General features: G+C 43.7%; 1 long non-coding RNA gene across 1 annotated transcript in view; it reads left to right on the forward strand.

The window, feature by feature from the left end:
* The first annotated feature begins 7,420 nt into the window (after positions 1-7,420).
* Positions 7,421-23,003, forward strand: part of LOC309516455 — a 287,722-nt gene continuing 272,139 nt past the window's right edge. Inside the window, exon 1 of the long non-coding RNA XR_014212939.1 lies at positions 7,421-7,608. This is a non-coding gene — a long non-coding RNA (uncharacterized lncRNA). The remainder of the gene's footprint in view (positions 7,609-23,003) is intronic.

Raw genomic sequence — 23,003 nt, forward strand, 5'->3', positions numbered from 1 at the left:
GAATGACAGGAATAAAACATGTAAAAAGGACTCCTGTCTGTCATTCTCCCCCCCCCCGGGGAGTGCAGGGAGGGAGAGAAGGAGGAGGGTGTGTTCTCCTCACGTTTGAGGAGGATCGCCGATTTACGACCTTGCCTGCCGGGAGACGCAGACAGAAGGTCAACAAGGATCCCAGCCAAATGCCTGGAGTGAGGCCAGTTTACCTGTGACCGCGGCTGGAATCCTGACAACCCTGTCTTGAACCCCCTCATTTGCAAAGTGTTGGCCACTACCCCAGCAGTGTGCTTCAGGAAACAGAGAGGGGCAAGAGTGAGGGGGATAATGTGGTTGGGTGCATTGTTGCAAACACCTTGTCCATTTCATCAGGCCACATCAACTGAAATTGGACCCATGATGTTGTGCTGGATAGCTCACTGGAGACACTACAATAATTGTGGTGTAAAGCTTGCTATGGTGGCAACTAACTTCATTCAAGTGTTTTGCATATACTTTTCTCAAGTGTTTTGCATATACTTTCCAGTTGGCTTCTGAAGGATCTAAAATTCAGTTGTTTGTAGGCTTCTCATAGGCATCTGGTTGGCCACCGTGGCAGCAGGACGCTGGACCAGACGGACCACTGACTTGATCCAGCAGACTTTATGTATGCTCTTATTGCCTGGAGTTGATGTTTAACAGGCCCTGGACTATATAGATAAGCTTCCCTGAACTGGAGTATGTGATAGAGGCAGTTTGATACTACTTGACCCATGGTATTCTCCTGGACCGTCCAGAAGGGTTGGGAGTTGGAGGCAGTGTTAGGCAGTGGTTCTGCTCCTTCCTCCTGGGCCATGTCGAGCTCGCCATTCACACCTCCTATGTCCCTGTAAGAGCAATGTGTTTGATCAAGAGGGTAAGTGGCTGCATTTCAAGCATTTCCCCCTTTCCCTGACAGTGAGATGCAAATAACCACTATGATCCCAATCTCCATGTTTCTCTGAGGGCAACCTGCTCATTCTTATGAAGGGAAATAGCCATGGAGAGAGACTTCTTATGGTAAGCATGTGTCTTTAGACAGCAGATGGGAACTCATATCAATGAATGCCCCCACACACCTTCCAAAAAAACCCCACATCCCAACTTGTTAAAATACCTGTGTTCTTTCTAGAGGGATTTTTTTTTTGTATGGTGTAAAATTCATACAAAATGCCCTCCCTTCAGATGTCAAGGATATAAAGAATTACACAATTTTCAGAAGACATCTGGAGGCAGCCCTGTGTTGAAAGGCTTTTAATGCTTGATGTTTTTATTATGTTTCTAGATATGCTGTAAGCCGCCCACAGTGGCTGGGGAAACCCAAGCCAGATGGTCAGGGTATAAATTATTATTATTATTATTATTAGTCATGTGGTCTATCGCTTGTAGCCACCTTAGTAAGGACGAGGGACTGTATGCTATTAAGGTCTACTTTGAGCAGTCACTGTAATTGGAATGTCTGGGTACCACCCACAAACTCCTTCACACAAAGAGAACATGTCTCTTCCCACCTCTCCTGAGTGTGTGGCACTCTACAAGTTGTTGATGTGCCAGCAGTACTGCAGCTATTCAGGATGTTCAGTCTCAAACCCTTACCCGCACATAGCTTATTTATTTTAAATTCATTTTTATAATTCCTATTATATACTTTCCTTCAAAAGAACACAGCAAGCTTTACAACGCAGAACATAATAAACAATGTATGTCACTACATAACATAACAGCCTTACAATACAAAAAAACCCTAGAAGTTATATAAATACAATTCATAATAATAAGCAATACATAGTCATAATACATAGTGAGGATAATGAATGTGAATACACACTGCACAGCAAAGTCAAATTATACACAATGTCATCCCAGCAATAAACTCAACTCCTATAAAATAAAGTCTGATAGCATAAGTTATTACCTACTTATCTTGGGTGCAAATATAAAACATAATGCATATCTAACAGCAACAGCCGTCTGAAAACAAGGGGGGGGGGCAACAAGGAGCAGCATATCTAAAGTGTACAGAAACTGTCTATACGTGCATATATTTCTCTCCGTACAAAACTAGCTTGATCTCAGAGGGTAGCCTCTGTTATTAAGGACAGGGAGAGGGAGAAAAAATGTTTGAAGTTCAACTCCCTTTTCTTTCCTTGATAGCTGGGCTTCTGGGACCACTGTTTTTGCCGTGGGGAGCCACCATTGATCTTAAAATTGCTGGGGCAATCAAAGAACCCTGAATCAGCTGATCAGCTGCAAAAGTGATGGGAGATGCGTGCCATTTGAAGTAAAGAAGCGTTGGGTGGAAAGGTACTCTGATGTAGAGGGGTTCACAGCAGAAAGTAATTAGTGGAGGAAGGGTAAAATATTCGTTGCCTGAGTTCTTCTTGTACCCTGCAAAGTGCAACCTCTCCTCATCAGTTAGCAGACGTTAGGAAGTGAATGGGATTCTCAAAGTCCTTGGCTAACAAATGTTTGTTTCCACTCTGAGATTCCTACACAGTGCTTGGTACATGGACTTGGGGCATAGGTTCTATTTGTGTTTGCTCTCCATGAAACTCCTTCAAGTGCATGTTGCATCTTGTACTTTAGCTGAGACTTGGCAAGTGATAATCAGAGCCAGAATAACTGTGGGAGCCAAAGCACGAGACTTATTTTCAAGGCTTTTAGGAAGTGTCTGGGTAATTTTCCATTTGCACACAACACCAGCTGCAAAAAGAAAACATGCTCTTCCCTGCAGCTGATCTTAAAGACAAATTGTCTTGCCAAATTCTAAAGCATTGTTGTGGAGATAAATTGCCTCTAAATACATTCTTCTTTTGGATGGACTAAACAATTGCCATGGTTAGCAGGGTGATGATAATTGCAACAAACAGTTGGGAATAGAAATTTTATTACACACATCAAGCTTGTATGCTGCTAAATGCTGCCTGCACATTACAGCAACTTCAGAATCTTAAACATTAAACAGCATCATGCATCAGAGCTTTCCTTCTCAAGCCTGTTGTACCTGTTTAATGCAGTCCTGCTAGGTCCATTTTCTTCAGTATCTGATGGTGAGATGGAAATTGTCCCAGAGATTGCAGGGAAGACATACAGGAGAGAATGCAGTGTAATGTGTTGTGGACAGCTTCTGAAAGAATAAAATTATGGTGCCTTGAGGAGCAATGGAAGTGGAGCCTGATGGGGTCAGGGGTGCTTCATGGGTATAATCCTGTGGTAAAGTGGCAGTCCCCAGAAATAAAACTTCATCTAAGGTGTAAAGCCCTTGTCTGTCATAGCAAGTTCCTTTTCATCAAGATAAAGGTAAAGGACCCTTGACAGTTAAGTCCAGTGGCAGACAACTCTGGGGTTGTGGCACTCATCTCGCTTTACAGGCCGAGGGAGCTGGCGTTTGTCTGCAGAAGTTTTCCCGAGTTATGTGGCCAGCATAACTAAGCTGCTTCTAGCACAGTGGAACACTGGAATCAGAGCAGCGCACGGAAATGCCGTTTACCTACCCTCCGGAGCGGTACCTATTTATCTACTTGCACTTTTGGGTGTGCTTTCAAACTTCTAGGTTGGCAGGAGCTGGGACCGAGCAATGGTTTCCTGCTTGGCAGGGGGTTGGACTCGATGGCCCTTGTGGTCTCTTCCAACTCTATGATTCTATGATTCTATGAATGAGAGCTCAGCCCATCACGGGGATTCAAACTGCCAATACACTGATCGGCATGCCCAAGAGGCTCAGTGGTTTAGACCACAGCATCACCCACATCCCTTTTCATCATAATTGACACCATAAAATGCAAAAATGGCTAAGTGTCCAAGATGCTAACAAAATGACGGTTTTATTTTTGTAACAGCCCAGCACGTTTGATCCAACTATAATTTAAGGCCTTCTTCAGGAGCTGTAAAAAAAGACAATGCATCACATGAATATTCAACATCAATATTCAATGTCAAAAAACAAAGTAAATTGATTATATATAAATAGCATAAAAGTTGATATGTATACTTATTCAAATTGATAAATATCCTTCCGAGATCTCTAAGAAATGTATCACTCAGACACATAAGTGGCAATTGTTTGAAGGCAATGAATTATACATTCTGTGAAGAATCGCACACAGGTATTGTCATATGTGATAGAAAATTGAGGACTTTTTGACTTATAAACATGACAACCATGGCCCAATGCACACATGAAGGGAGCACGCAAGACTTGTACACAGATTAGGGTTAGGGTTAAGGTCACAGATGGAGAAATACCATGAATGAAAATGGCTTTGGAAAGGAGGGTTGCATTTTCATATATCCAGACCTAAAAAAAAATACCCCCCCTCCCAATACTTCAGACAACTCTTGTTTATCTTTGTACATGGCACTTTCTAAAGAAACAGGTATGACGAGGCCCCACCTTGCAATTAAGGGCACAAGGAAACAACTTGGGGGAGGGTTTGGAGGCATTAGTAGGAAAGGGAAGAATATGTGAATATTTCCATTATATGTGCTTTGGCTAAGTTATAATAAGGTATAGGGACCAGGGAAGGGTAAAGGTAAAGGTAAAGGTAAAGGTAAAGGTAAAGGTAAAGGTACCACTGACAATTGAATCTCTGTGATGGAGTGAGCTCCTGTTGCTCGGTCCCAGCTCCTGCCAACCTTGCAGTTTGAAAGCACACCAACGTGCAAGTAGATAAATAGGTACCGCTCCGGCGGCAAGGTAAACGGTGTTTCCGTGCGCCGCTCTGGTTTCGCCAGAAGTGGTTTAGTCATGCTGGCCACATTACCCAGAAAAACTGTCTGCGGAAGCAGACAAACACCGGCTCCCTCAGCCTGTAAAGCGAGATGAGCACCGCAACCCCAGAGTCATTTGCGACTGGAGTTAACTGTCAGGGGTCCTTTACATTTACCTTTAAATTACTTAGAGTCCTAAATCGCTTCCTCTTATCTGTCCCCACACAATCATCATCATCAACCTTTTATTCAACCGTCAGTCAGAAAAAAGTACATTTGTCAAAACACACTTAAAAGCTCCAGGAAGATTTTAAAACTTAGCCAACACTAAAATGGGCTAAACAGATAGCCCCGTGTCAATACAGTCAATTATAGTCTTGCGACGCTTAAAAGCTAAAAAAAGAAATTTGGCCACCAAGGAAGGTATAGCTCTAGTGCTGTTATTCAGCAAGTGTAAAACCTGGTTTTCTCCAGATAGGAAGCTAGATTGACATAGGAGTGGGTCTATAAAGTTTTGTCTAAGCTCTGCATAAGAAGGGCAAATCAAGAGGATGTGTTCGGTGGACTCAACCACACGCATGGCACAGAAGAAAGGTCAGCGCTCATCAGCAGCAGCCGCGCGGCTTCGCTTCCGCAGAAAGAGCGATGAACTCACAGCACCGCTCCCCCTTCCACGTTCCGGAGCCCCTTACGGGGTCCCTTCTTCGTTTCTGGGGGGGCTTCTGGCACCCGCCGAGTCCCACGGCCACAGGCTCACTCTGCCTGTGGTTTTTCTTGATGGGTCACCGCTTTGCTGCAGCAGACGGCCCTTTTCTGCGGAGCTCCTCTTCACAGCGCGAAGAGGACCGCCATTGCTGTTTCGCGCCGCCTCCGGAAGTATAGCTCCGTTATAGCTCTAGTGCCGTTATTCAGCAAGTGTAAAACCTGGTTTTCTCCAGATAGGAAGCTAGATTGACATAGGAGTGGGTCTATAAAGTTTTGTCTAAGCTCTGCATAAGAAGGGCAAGTCAAGAGGATGTGTTCGGTGGACTCAGCCACACCCATGGCACAATGACAGGTTCTCTGGGCGTATGGTACTCCCCTGTACCTTCCCCACAATATCGCAGAGTCAAGGACATTTAATCTAGCCGCTGTAAGAAGTCTACGGTATTCCACATAGTGAATTTCTGCAAGGTAGGGGGCTGGTATGGTCCGATAAATCTGGTCCCCTAGGAACATCCCTGGTTTTACCTGGGCTATGTCCTCTTGTCTGGCAATGCCACTCAGTCTCTGGGAGATCACAGCTCTAGCTTGATTGTACGTCATAGACTCAAAGGTGAGACAATCTGCAGAATTGAACCTCGTTAGTGACCTCCCTTTCCCACGATGATTGGAAATCGTCCCTCAATATCAAGGGGGCAATACCCACTGGTTTAAAACAAAGCTTGAGCCATAGCCAGAGCTTCGTCTTCAAGGCCACATGCCGTAGAGCTTGCCAGCCGACCTCTAATCTCATAACCGCACCCGCTACCGAGGGGGGAATCCTAAGGATGGCTCTAAGGAATCGCGTTTGGATAGAGTCCAATTTCAAAAAATCCCTACGGGAGCCTAAAGAGATGCCCACCAAAAGAAGGGGGAGGACTTTCATTTGAAAGAGTCTCAACGCTATCTTCACTGATTGAGCCTGAGTCCTAAATCGCTTCCTCTTATCTGTCCCCACACAATGTTTCCGGACACTGAGAAATACTTCTGTTCCCTCTTCTCTATCTGTTCTGTGCGCCTGCATCTGGCAAAGATTGTGACATTTACATACTTGGCCTACCTCCAAGAATTCATGCTGCAGAACATTTCTCTCTCCCCCCCCCCCAGCAGGAACATTTGATTTGTCATGTATCAAATCAGTCGTGTTCTACGTACTACCCGTGGAGATTGTTGGTACCTCTTGATTCATTTCCAGCAGTATTCGAGACTTGAGTTAACAGCTGCTTTTTCTGGAATAGAATGTAATATGCTAAGTAAGACAAATGTCTGAAACTAGGAAAGCACTGTCAAGGCAAGTCATGATTCTATGTCTTGCGGTGCTCTTGTCTGTACCCCCCAAAACAAAAATGAGATTTTGTTTAATGCCACCCCAATCTCTGAGCAGAGAGATTTCAGGGCTTCCAGGCTTTTACCCAGGGTTCGTGTTTCCTTTGCAACGTGGCACAATGGAGACTCTGGTGTCTTTATGATATATGGTTTGTTTACACATATATACAACCTGAGCCTACGAAGGAGGGGTTTACAGCATCAACACCCCAAGAGAGCCTTGTTTCCTTCATAGCCACAGCCTTGGATCAAAACAGAAATAAAACATTGCTCTGTCTCTCTCAGTTCCAAGACTGCTGTTTTTTGGCTTCTAAGTCACACCATTTCGCTCTCTGCCTTCAACTCTGGCTTTGTCTATCTAACTATCTGGGGGAGGGGGCCCACCCATTTGCTGGCCCCACCCAGATTCGCTTCCCCTTAATGGCCCATTACCCAGGTGATCGTCTAACCAGGAAGCTAGTCTAGTTTATATTTTCACACTTGCTGGATCAAGGGTATAGAAAGGTATTTGACACACAGCCTACTCCCCCTCGCTTCAAACTCTTCACAATATGAATTAGGGAGTGTGACGTTAACATATGAGAGTGCTGGAGGTAAAATAGTTAAACAGGTTACCCGATCAGAGCCCAGGGAGGTGGAGTCAGAGGGACTATAAAACCAGCTCTGGGAGGGGCGAAGGGAGGAGTTTGTTGGGAGTTGGTTGGTTGGTTGGAGTGGGAGTGAATTGGGATAGAGTCTGTGGGTAGGTTGAGTTAGTGTAGTGAAATAAGCTGAGTCAGAAACAGTTAGGGGCTAGGAAGACAAGTAAATATCTGAGAGGTGGTTTAGTGAGTGAGAGCAAGTAGTGGAAGTTATAGGTCTGGATAGCCAACCCATGATTGGAATTGACCGATACCATTTATGAAACCACACGCTTGTTAAACTGCAATAAATAAACCAAAGTTTATGTTCCAATTTAACCCTGACTGGACTCAGTATTGTCCCAGGTAGGGCCTGGGTGGTGGCAGCGAGAAATAAAGTGGTGGCACAGGGATCAATAGACGGTGAAACGTCCGGGGACCTTGTGTGATCGCCACTGGGTGTAGCTTTGCAAGCAGTATATTTTTCCTAAGAGAGTGCATATTCTATTTTATCGCAAACTCTACTTTCCCAAGCAGAACAACACTTATTCATTTAGAGCATTGATAATCCGCTCAGCTGGACCCCGGGGCAGAAAATGCATGTACATTGAAACTAAAATTAACAATTTAAACAAAAAATAAAATACTACTGCAGCAATGGTATAATTTACTGTAAAATCACAGAATAATAAAACCACAAGGTAGCAGCAAAAACCTTTTTTTATATTAAAGGGGGGGGGCTCCTATTTTTTAACAAAAATCTTGGCAGTTGGGTGAAATTTGCCGGCTTAGCCACCCTTTCTGTGGGAAGGGATCCTGCCAAATTTGACACAGGTAGATTCAGGGTTTCTGCTGGTTTGAGTGGGGGCAGGAAGAATGTCTCCTATGCAAACAGAGATGTCAGAAGTTAGTGTGCATCTTCATTTTCCAACCTTGATACCTTCCGATCTAATTTGAAAACATAATTTAGTTGATGATACTGTAGCCAATCTGTAAGATGATGTTTGATTTCTTCATCTTTTCTCAATTTAAGTTGGTTTTGGTCTTCCTCTAATATTTCTTTATAGGTTGCTCAGTCTCCCCCCCCCATGTTTTTTCTCCTTACTGAGATAGCCTCTAGAGGGGATAACCACCAGGGGTTTTTTGGTTCCAATAAATTTTTGTACCTGTCCCACACAGTGTATAATGAATTTCCGTATTAAATAATTTAGAAAACCCCTGTATACTTTTACCTTTCCATAGCCTAAATAGGCATGAAACCCGTATCTATTGTCCCATCCTTCCAAATCCAATAAATCAATATTCTGCAAGCTCATTTTAACCAGCAGAGGCAGGACTCTTCATAGTAGAGCCTCAAGTCTGGTAATGCAAAACCCCCTCTATCTTCAATATCAAGTTAGTAATTTGTGTTTAATTTGGGGTTTCTTCCCTTGCCTAATGAATTTTGATAGCTCCCTCTGCCAATCCCTGAAACGTCCAGTCCCACCCACAATTGTAATCATCTGGATCAGAAACAACATCTTTGGAAGGACATTCATTTTGATTGTTGAAATTCTCCCCCAAAACAAGAGGTTCAGCCTGTTTCAGGTTTCCAAATCTTTCTTTGATTAAAAGTTGTGTAGTTCTTTATCTCCTTGACATCTGAAGGGAGGGTGTTCCACAGGGAGGGTGCCACTGCCAGGAAGGCCCTCTGCCTGGTTCCCTGTAACTTCACTTCTCGCAGTGAGGGAGACGTCTCTGAGCGTGCATCAGTTTTCAGTTTAGCAGCATAGCAGGTAATAGTAACTGCATTGTGAAGAAAGCTCCCTAACCCAGCTTTAAGCAAAACACTGGCTCCTTTTCCATGACCTGATGTAACTGATCATGATGTTCGATTCAAGGAACCTTCAAGACAATGAGTGCTCACCCCTCCCATCTTGAAGGAGCAAACACCTCCTCCCATCAGAGGTCTTCATTAACCGGTCTTCACTAGCACTGGCCTTCAAGGACTGATAAGGAGACACCTGTGTTTGGTCTCAGTGCTTAGGAATTTCTAACAATTCTAACGCAAATCAGAAAACTCCAAGCCGGATGCAAAATTGTTGCAGGAGATCTTGAAGTTCTTACTGGACCCCGATGGGAAAGCATGAGGGTGGTTCTGTTAGACTACGAACCACCTGAAAACGTATCTTTTTCTTCTTTTTCTTTTGACAAAGTAATAATCATAAATAATTAGGAATAAACATGAGCACCTCACCACCAAGACCATTCCATTGTAACTATCCAACCTCCCAAAATTTCAACACCTCTTGCGATGGTTTGACCCCTTTCTGTTTTAACAGTGCAAATTCTACAAACACCCTCCATATCTCCTCAAAATCATTTATCCTGCATATTCCCCATCTTACCTTAATGGCGCACATGTTAATTTATTATTAATAGCTATATCCCACATATAGATGAATAAAGTATCTTGAAACTGTTATAGCTGAAAAAGTATCTTGAAACTGTTTTCTGCAGATGCAACAGAAACAGCGAATAAAGTTTGCTTTGTCATCACTATCACCACTTGGTAGGCACAACATTGAGCTCTCATCTGTTTTTGGTCCAATTTTGGAATGAGTTTTTCGCTACTGGCTCACTAGCCACCTCAGTGATTGTTTCACAGCTGTTTCATTCCAGTATCATTTGTATACCAATAATAATAATAATAATAATAATAATAATAATAATAGAAGACAACATAACATCAAGCATTAAAAGCTTCCTGAAACAGGGCTGCCTTCGAATGCCTGTGAAAAGCCATCTACGGTAATTGTTTCTCTTTGACATCTGATGGGATGTATAATGCAGCTGTCACAATACAAAAAGCACAACAGGCTGACTGATAATAACTGTAAAATTTTTTACTGATTATTTCCTATTGTAAAGGTCTAGCCCAGTATGTGCAACATATACAGTTCATATGTACTGTACCTCATAGGAGGCTAATTCCAATATTAATACTTTTCTTTTCTTTTCTTTTCTTTTCTTTTCTTTTCTTTTCTTTTCTTTTCTTTCTGCTTCTTCTAGTAAGTTCCTGTATAACACAATCCTTAGGTGAGAATAGAAAAGTCCCCAAGTTATCGAGAACAACATAGCTGATGTAGACTGCTAGCACAAGGTGCAAACTGCTAACTTGGGCAGAACAAGGTTTCTGGATAATCTCCCCTATTTCTCCCCGAATGGCTTCCTCAGCTGATATTAGATCTATACAATATAAATGAATGCATGGTAATACAAAATTTGGTATCCAAGGTACAATAATAGTGAATAAGATATCTGCTGTATTGTTAATAATATTTGTGCACCATATTTTTAGTAAGTATTGAAAAATCCAGAAGTTGTAATTTTCAGTACTTTATTGCTGTCCAAAGACCCACAAAACAATTTCAAAACTAGATACAGTTAAAAAGACCAGACAGGCCGATGGAAAAAACCAAGGCAGTCATTTTGTTTTATCTAGGGCATAATGATCTTTGATTCTTATAACCTCTGAAAGAAACTTTACCACGGCCAGTGTAATATCATTTGACCTGTCTTCCAAAAGATATTTAATATGGGAGGCTTCAGATTTTCCTGGCAAATTTGCCAGTAAGGGTTTGATCAGTCGATCCCTTGCTTGCTCATATTGCCCACAATGCAGTAGGATATGCTTCATACAATCGACGTCCTGGGAACATAAACAAAGTCTATTCTGATAAGGGATGCCTCTCAGTCTGCCATTTAGAACTTCCGAGGGAAATCCATTTAATAATAATAATAATAAAAAATTTTATTTATATCCCGCCCTCCCCAGCCAAAGCCGGGGACGGAGCTTCTCTGTCTTGCAGGCCTTGCGGAAAGATGTCAGGTCCCGCAGGGCCCTAGTCTCTTGTGACAGAGCATTCCACCAGATTGGAGCCGCAGCTGAGAAAGCCCTGGCTCTAGTTGAGGCCAGCCTAACCTCTCTGAGGCCTGGGACCTTCAGGATGTTTTTATTTGCAGACCGTAGGTTCCTCTGTGGGGCATACCAGGAGAGGCAGTCCCGTAGGTACGAGGGTCCTAGGCTGTATAGGGCTTTAAAGGTTAAAACCAGCACCTTAAACCTGATCCTGTACTCCACCAGGAGCCAGTGCAGCTGGTATAGTACCGGATGAATGTGATCTCGCAGCGAAGACCCCATAAGGAGTCTCGCCGCGGCATTCTGCACCCGCTGGAGTTTCTGGGTCAGTCTCAAGGGCAGCCCCACGTAGAGCGAGCTACAATAATCCAGTCTGGAGGTGACCGTCGGGTGGCTTTGGTAAATAAACACCGATAGGTAGGTACAGACAAATTCCTAAGGTATGAGGATATCTGAAAGTCGAACCCGTATTGGATTCCAGCTGCGACCGGGCTACAAATTACATAAGACCCGGGATTGCAGGTCACTATGTGAGATGTCCCAAAGCCTTTGCCTCAGGGATTCAAGGGCAGTGTCATGACCCAGATGATGTAAGAGGGATGATGGCAGTTCAGTCAAGGTGGTTTTCTGGCCATAGTTTTCAGCCATGGGCTGACAAACTTCTCGTTGGTTAAATGTATTAATAATCCCTTCCCCAGGCTCAATACTGAGATCTTGAGTTGGTATCTCAAGGCAGCCCCCCATGCTTTGGTGGAGAGTGGGCATTCCAGAAATAGAATAGAATTTGGGACACAGTTTGGGACCTGTAATAGGGACTGGAGAAACTTTGCCTGGAACCCGTCTAACTTAGCAAATGAACTGTTGTATCAGACGTTTGAAGCATAGAGAAGTTGGGAAACAGATTTTGCATAAAAAACCCTTATGGCTGATGGAACATAATGGCCTCCCTTTGTAAAAAAGAATCGTAGTATAGCAAGTTTGCTTATCTCTGCCTTTTGATAGGCGGCCTGCCTGTAGCAGTTCCAGGACTTTGAGTGATGAAATAAGAGCCCTAAATACCGGAAGCATTTGGTCTGCTCTAGGTTATGGCCATCCAGTGCCAATTTATACGGGGGAAATCTTTTCTCAAAAACCAGTATTTTTGATTTTTCATAATTGATGAAAATTATGAAAAATCATAATTCATAATTATTGACAGAGCAATAATCTGAGAACTTCCTCAGCTGGTATTTCAGGCCAGGTCTAGAGCGAGAGAAGATGGCTGCCATCATCTACATACAATAAAAGAGGGGTCTTTTTGGTTCCTATTCTTGGAAGATGGCCATCTGGGTCCATTAGGCTTGCCTCTAGATTATTCAAAAACAAACTAAACAAAGTGGAAGCCAAAATGCAGACCTGTCTCACTCCCCTGGCCATCTTGATACAATCCGAGAGCTGAAGTTGTACATACCGTCAATGTGTATAACAGGTACATAAGTAATTGTACATGAACAATACACATTACATAGGTACTTTACAACATAAACACACCTTAGACACTAACTTTTGAATCTTCTCATTGTACTATTTTACATTTTGTTAATATGTACACAGTTCATTATTATTTTTTAACTTTCCCGTTTTGTATCCAGAATATTCTTTTATATACTGTCTTTGTATTTCAAGATTCATTCTAAGTCTGCCAGGAGTTTACCATTATTTTTAAGATAATCTTTAAACATTATCCAATCTTTATTAACTTTCTGTACTGAATTTTCTCTTATTCTCCCTGTCATCCTTGTGAGTTGTTAGTATTCTACCATTTTTGCTTGCCAGTCAGTTTTTGTGGAGATGTTATCACTTTTCCAGTTCTTTGCTATTAAAATCCTAGCCGCTGTGGCTGTGTACATGAATAGAGGTCTAAGATTTCTTTTGATTTCCATGGACATAATTCCTAATAGGAAGGTGTCAGGGGTTCAGGGGCGGAGGCAGGAGAGGGAGGACGATTGGGCGGAGTCCGAGGACAGAGAGGAGGAGGAGGACTGTGGCCCAAGGGACTCCATGAGCTTTTCCAGCGAATCGGGGGATTCCCAGGAGGGGGCGCCTGTAGCCAGGGCAAGAGGAGCCCCAGGGGGGACTCATCTGGGGGAAAGAGCCAACAGGGAATCCCGAAGCAGCAGCTGGAGATCAGGCCCGGCTTCCCCTCCAGAGCGTAGCGAAGGGGGGGACGGACGTTCCAGTGTATCAGGGGAAGCAGCTCCGTCAGTGGGAACGGAGGAGAGGTCAGAACAAGCTATCCTCCCGGAAGGGGAGGGCAGCAGTGAGAGGAGTGACGTAACAATCAGGAGAAAGGTTGGAAGCTGGGCGCGCGCGCCAAGTTCAAATGTGCAAGCGCGCGGGGAAACGGAGAGCTCGGGGGAGGAGCCAGGTCCCAAAGCCCGCAGGAGGGAGGGAGAGCCATCGGGAGATTCAGCGTCAGAGGAATCCAGGAGGGGCGGAACTCCAGCGGGCAGAAAGACCCTGCGGAAAAGGAAAGATAGGAGGAGGTGGAGCAAAGCAAGCATCTTAAACTGGTGCCGGGGAGGGACTGACTCAGAGGGGACTTCAACGGTCTAAGGCTAACAGATGTGGGGCTGCACGCCTTTGTTGTGGAACCAATAATGAACTGCAATAAACATCCTTGTATATAAGAAGAACTTGGCGTTGGTCTTTTGTGAGCTGAGACCTGAGGCAGCCCTGACAGAAGGCCTCAGGTTTTGTGTTTTTTTGTAAATGAGAGTTTGAGTATCTTTTTAAGTTCATTATATATACTGCCCCAAAATTTTCTTATTCTCTTACACTCCCACCACATGTGCATAAATGTACTTCTCTTCCAATTTAGATGTTACTTCTGCCAATCCTTTTCGTTCATCAATACTTAATCTTTCATTAATTTGAAAATATTGTAACCAGTCAGACAACTAAGTGTGAATTTCTTCAAAAACTTTTAGTTTCAATTTAATATTATTTTCTTCTAGTAACATTTTATACATTGCCCAATTTCCCTTCATGTTTTTCTTTTTCACCACCAGATGAAATCCACCAGGGGGTTTTAGGTACTAATAATTCTCTATTTTGCCTGAGAGCATGGAGGTCATTTTGGGCACTGCAATCTCACCCCCAAAAAGTGCATCTTTCAGGGCTTTATCTCGCACGGGTCATGTGACTTGTACGGAAACACAGCCCCAGAAGATGGCATCCTGGTTTTTTTCTTCAGCATGTTGGAGGGTATGTAACTAGCCCCCAAAACATTTTAGGTGCCTTAAATTTAGGTGCCCATCAAAATAGCAAATGATAATAATAATAAATTTGCTCCTGCTGGCTCCACCTTTGGGGGGCAATTTTGGGTGTCCAAAATGCCTGTAGTCCCATAAAATCCAAAATCAAACATTTTGAACACTATCTGTAGCTTCTAGGTACTGAGAGCTTCCGCAGCATTCTGGATGCCTTTATTAAGCTCTGTCGACCTACAGAGGCTGTCAGAAAAGATTGCTATCTCTCTGCCAGGATTGAGAGCCACTTGTCCTGTTGGTAGTGCTTTACTTTATGTAGCAGAGCCAGCAAAGTGGAAAAGCAACATAAAAACACCATTCAAGCGCAGGCGGAAAGCTCAGCAACCTAAAGTGACGGGATGCAAAGGTTGTGCATTTCTCTTGGCAACGGGAAGCATTTCAAGAGAAAATTTCTGAAGAGCAGCCTTGGGAGGTGGGGTGTTTTCTCAGCGGTCAGCATTTCCTTAATAACAACGCACAAATCGGCAATGAAATACGAATTGGCAAGTGAAATAATGATTCCAATGGAAATCGTTTATGAAAAGTATGAATTTAATATGAAAAAAATAATGCTGTGGGGGTATGGTTCAATGGTCAGAGCTTTGTTAGTTAATGCAAAGATGAATTTACTGATATTGCTTTAGGATGAATGAATGAATGAATGAATGAATATGTATTTGATCATTGTCCCCTGGAGGGGTGGCCCATGGCTCAATGTGGTCCTCCGACCCCATAAAAGGTGAACCATCCCATAATAGGTGATAAAGGAGAAACACAGAAAGTGTGCCAGGAAGTTAGAATGAGTTCGCAGTGGCAGATTTTGGGCTTTGGGCTTTAAAATTTCAGTGGTGCCCTGTGCAACACAAAAATTATGCCTCCCCCCTTGCTTTCTGTTCTGAGTCATTGTTGCGATACCCCCTGCAGCACCCTCTCAACTTAGCAACCAGAGTAGGCAAACTGGCTGTGCTCCCCTAAATTTGCCTCTGCTGCTCTTCCTCTTGACTAGACGGATGGGACGTTTGTGGCTCTCCAGATGTTGTTAGACTCAAACTCCATTTGCTGAATGGCCAGTGGTCACAGATGATGGGAGTTACTGTATTTTTCGCCCTATAGGGTGCACTGACCCATAGGGCGCACCTAGTTTTTTTTTTTGGGGGGGGGGAAATAAATAAATAAAATTTATTTTTCCCCCAGCCGCGGGGCTGGGGAAGGCCAAGCTTCCCCTGACCCCAGCCCCCAGAACAGGCTGCTATCTGCAAGCCTTGCGAGCCCGGCGGGAACTCCCGCCGGGCTCGAAAGGCTTGTGGACATCTGCCCGAAGCCTGGGATGCGCTCCAGAGCGCGCCCCGTGCTGCAGGCTGCTGCCCGCAAGCCTGGCAAGCCTGGCAGGAACTCCCGCTGGGCTCACAAGGCTTGCGGATAGCTTCCTGAAGCCTGGAGAGCTTCAGGAACCGACCCGACCCCTCTCACTCTCCAGGCTTCAGCGAAAGCCTGCATTCGCCCCATAGGACGCACACACATTTCCCCTTCATTTTTGTAGAGGAAAAAGTGTGTCCTATAGGGCAAAAAATACCGTATTTTTCACTCTATAACACGCACCCGACCATAACACGCACATAGTTTTTAGAGGAGGAAAATCCGTAGGTATGCCACCCGTAGGCATTCCCTCCATAACACGCACAGACATTTCCCCTTACCTTTTAGGAGGAAAAAAGTGAGTGTTATGGTGCAAAAAATACGGTATGTTATATTCTGACAACATCTGTAGAATCCAGAATGTAACAATTCTGCCAGTTGTGAATCCTATTTTGCACTGCAGTATTGTGAACCTGTGATTTCAAGGGCCCAAAAAGGCACAGGGGTGTCTGACTCCCAATAGACTGCAATCTACTCACAGTATAAAAAAACAACTGGCAGTGATCTACCCAAAGTTGTTAAGCTTTTAAACCAAAGTTGTTGAGCTTTGGTTTCTTGTGTGGGTTTGAGCCAGAGATCGACCAAGATCTACCAGGAACACTCCATGATCTACCACTAGATCGCAATCTACCTGTTGGACATGCCTGCTTTAACAGATGGGTGGAATTTCATATATTGATTTGAACTAACCAGGCAGTTCCTTGGCTACAGGCCTCTCTATAGGAATGAATGTAGAAGAACATCACTTTTGTTTAAACTATACCACAGAGACATGTTGTTTGCTGTTTCTTCACAAATGGGATATAAATGCAGGAATTATGGATTGCTTTGCTCTTTTGCAGCTGTTGCCTTAAATTCATTTTCAGGGTGTTTCTAAAGTTGTTCACATCATCACGAGTAATTTGTTTGGAATCAATAAGGTTTTACTGAGTATGCCTGAATCAGAAGTAAAAAGGCAAAGGAGATGGGAAAGTCTTCTGCAATCTGCTGCTAGTTACATAAAATCATATATTCTCCCATCTACCGCTACTTCTGCTTAATTTTAACCGGGACAAAACAGCTGCCTTAGATAAGCAGCAAGCTATTATATAGTTATCTGTATGCACAAGTATGGATAGATTACATCAAATGTGTTCCATTTACCAAAGTGAAGATGTAAGTGACTAATACTCCCAAATACTGAGGAACTGCATATTGGCTCCTAGGGGCATCAATTCACAGAAATGTATTACTAAGGTTAATTATGTCTTAGAATTAGCTGGCAGAGTGGTCTATTAAAAGATGTTGTGCTAAAGCTGAGCGTCCTAAATGCCCATTAAAATAACCAATATTTGATATGGCTTAGTGTTGCTTGAGGTGAAGGACAAAATGAATGGAGAAGCATACATGAAGAGTCAGAAAAATTGACAGAACACAAGGATTCTCTCTTTGTTGTATTGGAGAGAGAGAGAGAGAGAGAGAGAGAGAGAGAGAGAGAGAGAGAGAGAGAACTCCACACTACTGTTAGCCTAATGGAATATTCTTCTACCCAAAGCTTCCACTATCCTACTATCCCTTCTTACAGCTTCATTTTCTGGGAGAGCTGTAAGTCGCCAGGCAACAGCTCTCATTGGGAACTCATGCGGCAAGGGAGGCAGTAGGAAATTATTTGGCCCATGATGGAAGAAGTCTTCCTGAAATATACTCGGGAGTCAAGAGTGGATTTCATGCTCTTTATTCAGCTCATTGTGGTGAGGAGGAATGGAAGTTCCCCCAGAATGTCTGCTTTATATGCATTATTTATACAATGGGCCCCACATGATTGGCTAATTCCAGGATTCACCTGTAGGCCAATCAGGTTGCAGATTCACTTCCACCTGGAGCTGGATTGGGTAGCTCCTGTGGACCAATCAGACTGCTGCATTCTGAATCCTATTGTTCTAGGACCAATCAGACTGCTGCCTTTTGGATCCCATTCAACTCAGTACATAACACTTCCTTTGCTGGTAGTTGCCAGGTGACAACTGCTCTTCAGGGGTGGCCTGTCCTGTTTTGCTACCTGAGGTGAATTTGGAAGATGCCGCTCCCCTGCCGCACCATGGCAGCTTCACATATTGGTGTTGTGCAGTGGCAGCTTCTGGCGAGATCTTGTAGAACTGTCGTGAGATCTCGTGGCTTCTCCTGACTTTCTTGGTGGCAGTAGGGGTGGGGTGTGGCACCAAGCTGTGGGATTCCATCACCAGAGGTGGCTGCCTCAGTCCACTTCATGGGCAGATTGGCTCTGTTCCTCTTGCATGCATGTAGGTTTTGTGCCCACCAAACTGATGCTCATTTGAATGTTGGTGGGGGCTGGCACCCCACCACATTAAAAACTTCAGGGAAGTTTTTAATGTGTGATATTTTAGTGTATTTTTGGTTTCTATGGAAGCCGCCCAGAGTGGCTGGGGAAACCCAGACAGATGGGCGGGGTACAAATAAATTATTATTATTATTATTATTATTATTATTATTATTATTATTATTATTGACTTTTCTTATAAATGGAATTCAGACGTATTTATAGACACAGGCATTAGTACGTTGCAGGCAGATTAAACTCGGCAGACTGTGCAGGTTTTTGTTATCCAGGTGGTTTGGGGATCAGTTTACATCAAGATAAGAAGGGGGATTGTGTAGAGGATATATTCTTCACCCTTCAAAATCTTTGCAAGTTTGAGGAAAGTGCCTGCCAGCTTTTTTTAAAAAAAACAAAAACAAAAAACACATTTTTGGTTCCTGTTTTGTTTTTATAAAAACATTGGATTCTGTAATGAAGCACAGCAGGTGGAAAGATATTGTGTGGATTTCAAAAGCGAAGGCAATAAACCAGGCTGAAAGCCTTGATATTCTGGAGAATGCCAATAGTTTTGCAAAACAAAGCTGTTGCCAAATCATTCCAGAGCGGATGGGATGCGCCTTATGATAAGTTACTGTATCACTGAGAGCACACCTCTATGCAGCAAGTAAAAGCAAAGCATCGACTCAATCTAGAAAACAAAACCCTGAACTTTGAAATGAGAATGAGAGTGACAACAATTTATGTCTTTCTTTAACTTCATTACAGTCACAGACCGGCATAAAAAAACCCATATGAATAAAATAGCAACTAGGATTTAAACAGATAGTTATTAAAGCAATTAATAGCAAAGAAGCAAGCATAGGATAAAAAATGTGAATAGAATATGGGATTCACACAGATAATGGATGGATGAAAACTAATAATTAAAACAGATAAAATCAGAAAGCACAGAATTAAAACAACTATAAGAAGTGGGGCTTTAAGGGAATACAGGTCTTACAATATGGGCCTTCAATTTCAGATTGTTTTGTAGCACAAATATCCATCATGGCAGCGCAAAATTTAGCAACTGAGTATGTGACATCTGGGTTCTCATCCTGGAGTAGTAGGGAGATGCTGAGTTGTTCTGTATGTGGGAATTTGTGCAGGATAGGCAGGATAAACCTGGCTTGTATGTCTACATAGTACTGGCAATGGGGAAAGGCATGTTCCGTTGTTTCCTGCTGCCCAGAACCACGTGGGTATTTCCTCTCCTCCTTTGGTATCTTTCTATAATGGCCTTCCTGAATGGCTGAGGAGAGGGCCTGACAATGGGCCAGAGTAAAAGCCCTACGCTGTTTTGAGAGTTCAAGGTTGGTTATATATGGCATTTGGGAGGTGAGGTATCTTCTGGAAATTTTGGGGACCTGGCTAGGTCTGCTTGGCATTCTGTGTCTTCCACACGCTGTTTAATATTGTTGTTTTTTGCTTGTTCATGCCCCGTGTCAAGTAAAATCTGTGGGTTGAAGCCTAAAATAGTTATATTTTTCACTGCACATTTCCATGTCACTTGGAAAACGTCCTTAATAGTCAGGGGAGCAAGGCTGCTCGGGAAGAGGGATAGTTTCAACCAGTAATAAATGGTGGTGAGCGACACTCTGGCCTCGATTCTTATGGCTCCAGTTTCAAGACGTATAGTAGCTTCTCTGCCTTGTGGCTAAGATGAAGTGTAGTACCTGTTCTTATCACAACAAGTTATGGCTTATGGCAGAATGCCTCATTTCAGCATTGCTTGTGTTAACTACCATTAACTACAGTTTTTCAACATAAATGAATCTCACTTTCAAATTCAGACGGGATTTTGTCCTTCAAAGTGCTTTGTGTGCGTTATCTTGTAATCCTTGCAAGGGTAGATCATTACACACACAAGCACACATACACCCTATCCCAGCTATTATCCTGAACTGGTGACTTATCAGTAAGTGTATTAATACTTTAAGCCGCTCTGAGCCCAGCCTTGGCTGGGGAGGGTGGGGTACAAATAAAAATTACAGTGGTGCCCCGCAAGACGGATGCCTCGCAAGACGGAAAACTCGCTAGAGGAAAGAGTTTTCCGTTTTGGAGGTGCTTCGCAAAACGAATCTCCTATGGGCTTGCTTCGCAAGACGAAAATGTCTTGTGAGTTCCTGCGGGTTTCCCCCCCTTCCCCCTCCCCTTTTCCTAATCCGCTAAGCCGCTTATCAGCTGATCTGATAAGCTGATAAGCCGCTAAAAGCCGCTAAAAGCCGCTAAAAGCCGCTAATCCGCTAACCCGTCAATGGGCTTGCTTTGCAAGACGAAAAAACCGCTAGACGAAGAGAATCACAGAACGGATTCTTTTCGTCTTGCGAGGCACCACTGTATTATTATTATGATTATTATTACTTTTCTCACTGCTGAATGTATTGCTCATGGCCATGGACTTAACAGCTCCATGACTGGCCCCAAGCCACGCTGCAGTCCCCTGTTCTTCCTGGGTCAGGCATGTTTCTGGAAAAGTTCTCCACAATGACTTGTTGAAAGGAGTTTATTTCAACAAATGTGCATCGATTATGAAAAAGAGAATGGGCCTAGAGAACATTTTCAACCACTTGGCAGGTTGATGTGATGCAAGTGGAAAGGCTCAGAATCAAAGGAATAAGAGGAGGCATCTGGTCAGCCCAGCTCCTCCTCCTCCTTAATAATAATAATTAATTTATACCCCATCCATCTGGCTGGGTTTCCCCAACAAAATATTAAAATACAATAGTCTATTGAACATTAAAAGCCTCCCTAAACAGGGCTGCCTTCAGATGTCTTCTAAAAGTCTGGTAGTTGTTGTTCTCTTTGACATCTGGTGGGAGGGTGTTCCACAGGGCGGGTGCCACTACCGAGAAGGACCTCTGCCTGGTTCCCTGTAACTTGGCTTCTCACAGCGAGGGAACTGCCAAAAGTCCCTTGGCACTGGACCTCAGTGTCTGGGCAGAACGATGGGGGTGGAGACGCTCCTTCAGAGTCATAAGCCTTAGGTCAGGGGTTGGAGTCATGCAATCATAGAATCATAGAATCATAGAGTTGGAAGAGACCACAAGGGCCACCGGGTCCAACACCCTGCCAAGCAGGAAACACCATCAGAGCACTCCTGACATATGGTTGTCAAGCCTCTGCTTAAAGACCTCCAAAAAAGGAGACTCCACCACACTCCTTGGCAGCAAATTCCACTGTCAAACAGCTCTTACTGTCAGGAAGTTCTTCCTAATGTTTAGGTGGAATCTTCTTTCTTGTAGTTTGGATCCATTGCTCTGTGTCCGCTTCTCTGGAGCAGCAGAAAACAACCTTTCTCCCTCCTCTATGTGACATCCTTTTATATATTTGAACATGGCTATCATATCACCCCTTAACCTCCTCTTCTCCAGGCTAAACATGCCCAGCTCCCTTAGCTGTTCCTCATAAGGCATCGTTTCCAGGCCTTTGACCATTTTGGTTGCCCTCCTCTGGACACGTTCCAGTTTGTCAGTGTCCTTCTTGAACTGTGGTGCCCAGAACTGGACACAGTACTCCAGGTGAGGTCTGACCAGAGCAGAATACAGTGGCACTATTACTTCCCTTGATCTAGATGCTATACTCCTATTGATGCAGCCCAGAATTGCATTGGCTTTTTTAGCTGCCGTGTCACACTGTTGGCTCATGTCAAGTTTATGGTCAACCAAGACTCCTAGATCCTTTTCACATGTACTGCTCTCAAGCCAGGTGTCACCCATCTTGTATTTGTGCCTCTCATTTTTTTTTGCCCAAGTGCAATACTTTACATTTCTCCCTGTTAAAATTCATCTTTTTTGTTTTGGCCCAGTTCTCTAATCTGTCAAGGTCGTTTTGAAGTGTGATCCTGTCCTCTGGGGTGTTAGCCATCCCTCCCAGTTTGGTGTCATCTGCAAATTTGATCAGGATGCCCTTGAGTCCATCATCCAAGTCATTGATAAAGATGTTGAATAAGACCGGGCCCAAGACAGAACCCTGTGGCACCCCACTAGTCACTCTTCTCCAGGATGAAGAGGAACCATTGATGAGCACCCTTTGGGTTCGGTCAGTCAGCTAGTTACAAATCCACTGAGTGGTAGCATAGTCAAGACCACATTTTACCAGCTTCTTTACAAGAATATCATGGGGCATCTTGTCAAATGCCTTGCTGAAATCAAGGTAGGCTACATCCACTGCGTTCCCTTCATCTACCAGGCTTGTAATTCTGTCAAAAAACGAGATCAGGTTAGTCTGACATGACTTATTTTTCAGAAATCCATGCTGATTATTGGTGATCACAGCATTCCTTTCTAGGTGCTCACAGACTGTTTGCTTAATGATCTGCTCCAGAATCTTCCCTGGTATTGATGTCAGACTGACTGGGCGGTAATTATTTGGGTCCTCTCTTTTCCCCTTTTTGAAAATAGGGACAACATTTGCCCTCCTCCAGTCTGCCGGGACTTCGCCTGTTCTCCAGAAATTCTCAAAGATGACTGCCAGTGGTTCTGAGATCACATCTGCCAGTTCTTTTAATACTCTTGGATTCAGTTCATCTGGCCCTGGAGACTTGAATACATCTAAACTAGCCAAGTATTCTTGTACTATCTCCTTAGTTATTGTGGGCTGTGTTTCCTCTGCTGAATCATTTGCTCCAA

Source organism: Podarcis vaucheri, assembly GCF_965113315.1.
Source record: "Podarcis vaucheri genome assembly, chromosome: 13".
In the NCBI taxonomy this organism is placed as follows: Eukaryota; Metazoa; Chordata; class Lepidosauria; order Squamata; family Lacertidae; genus Podarcis; species Podarcis vaucheri.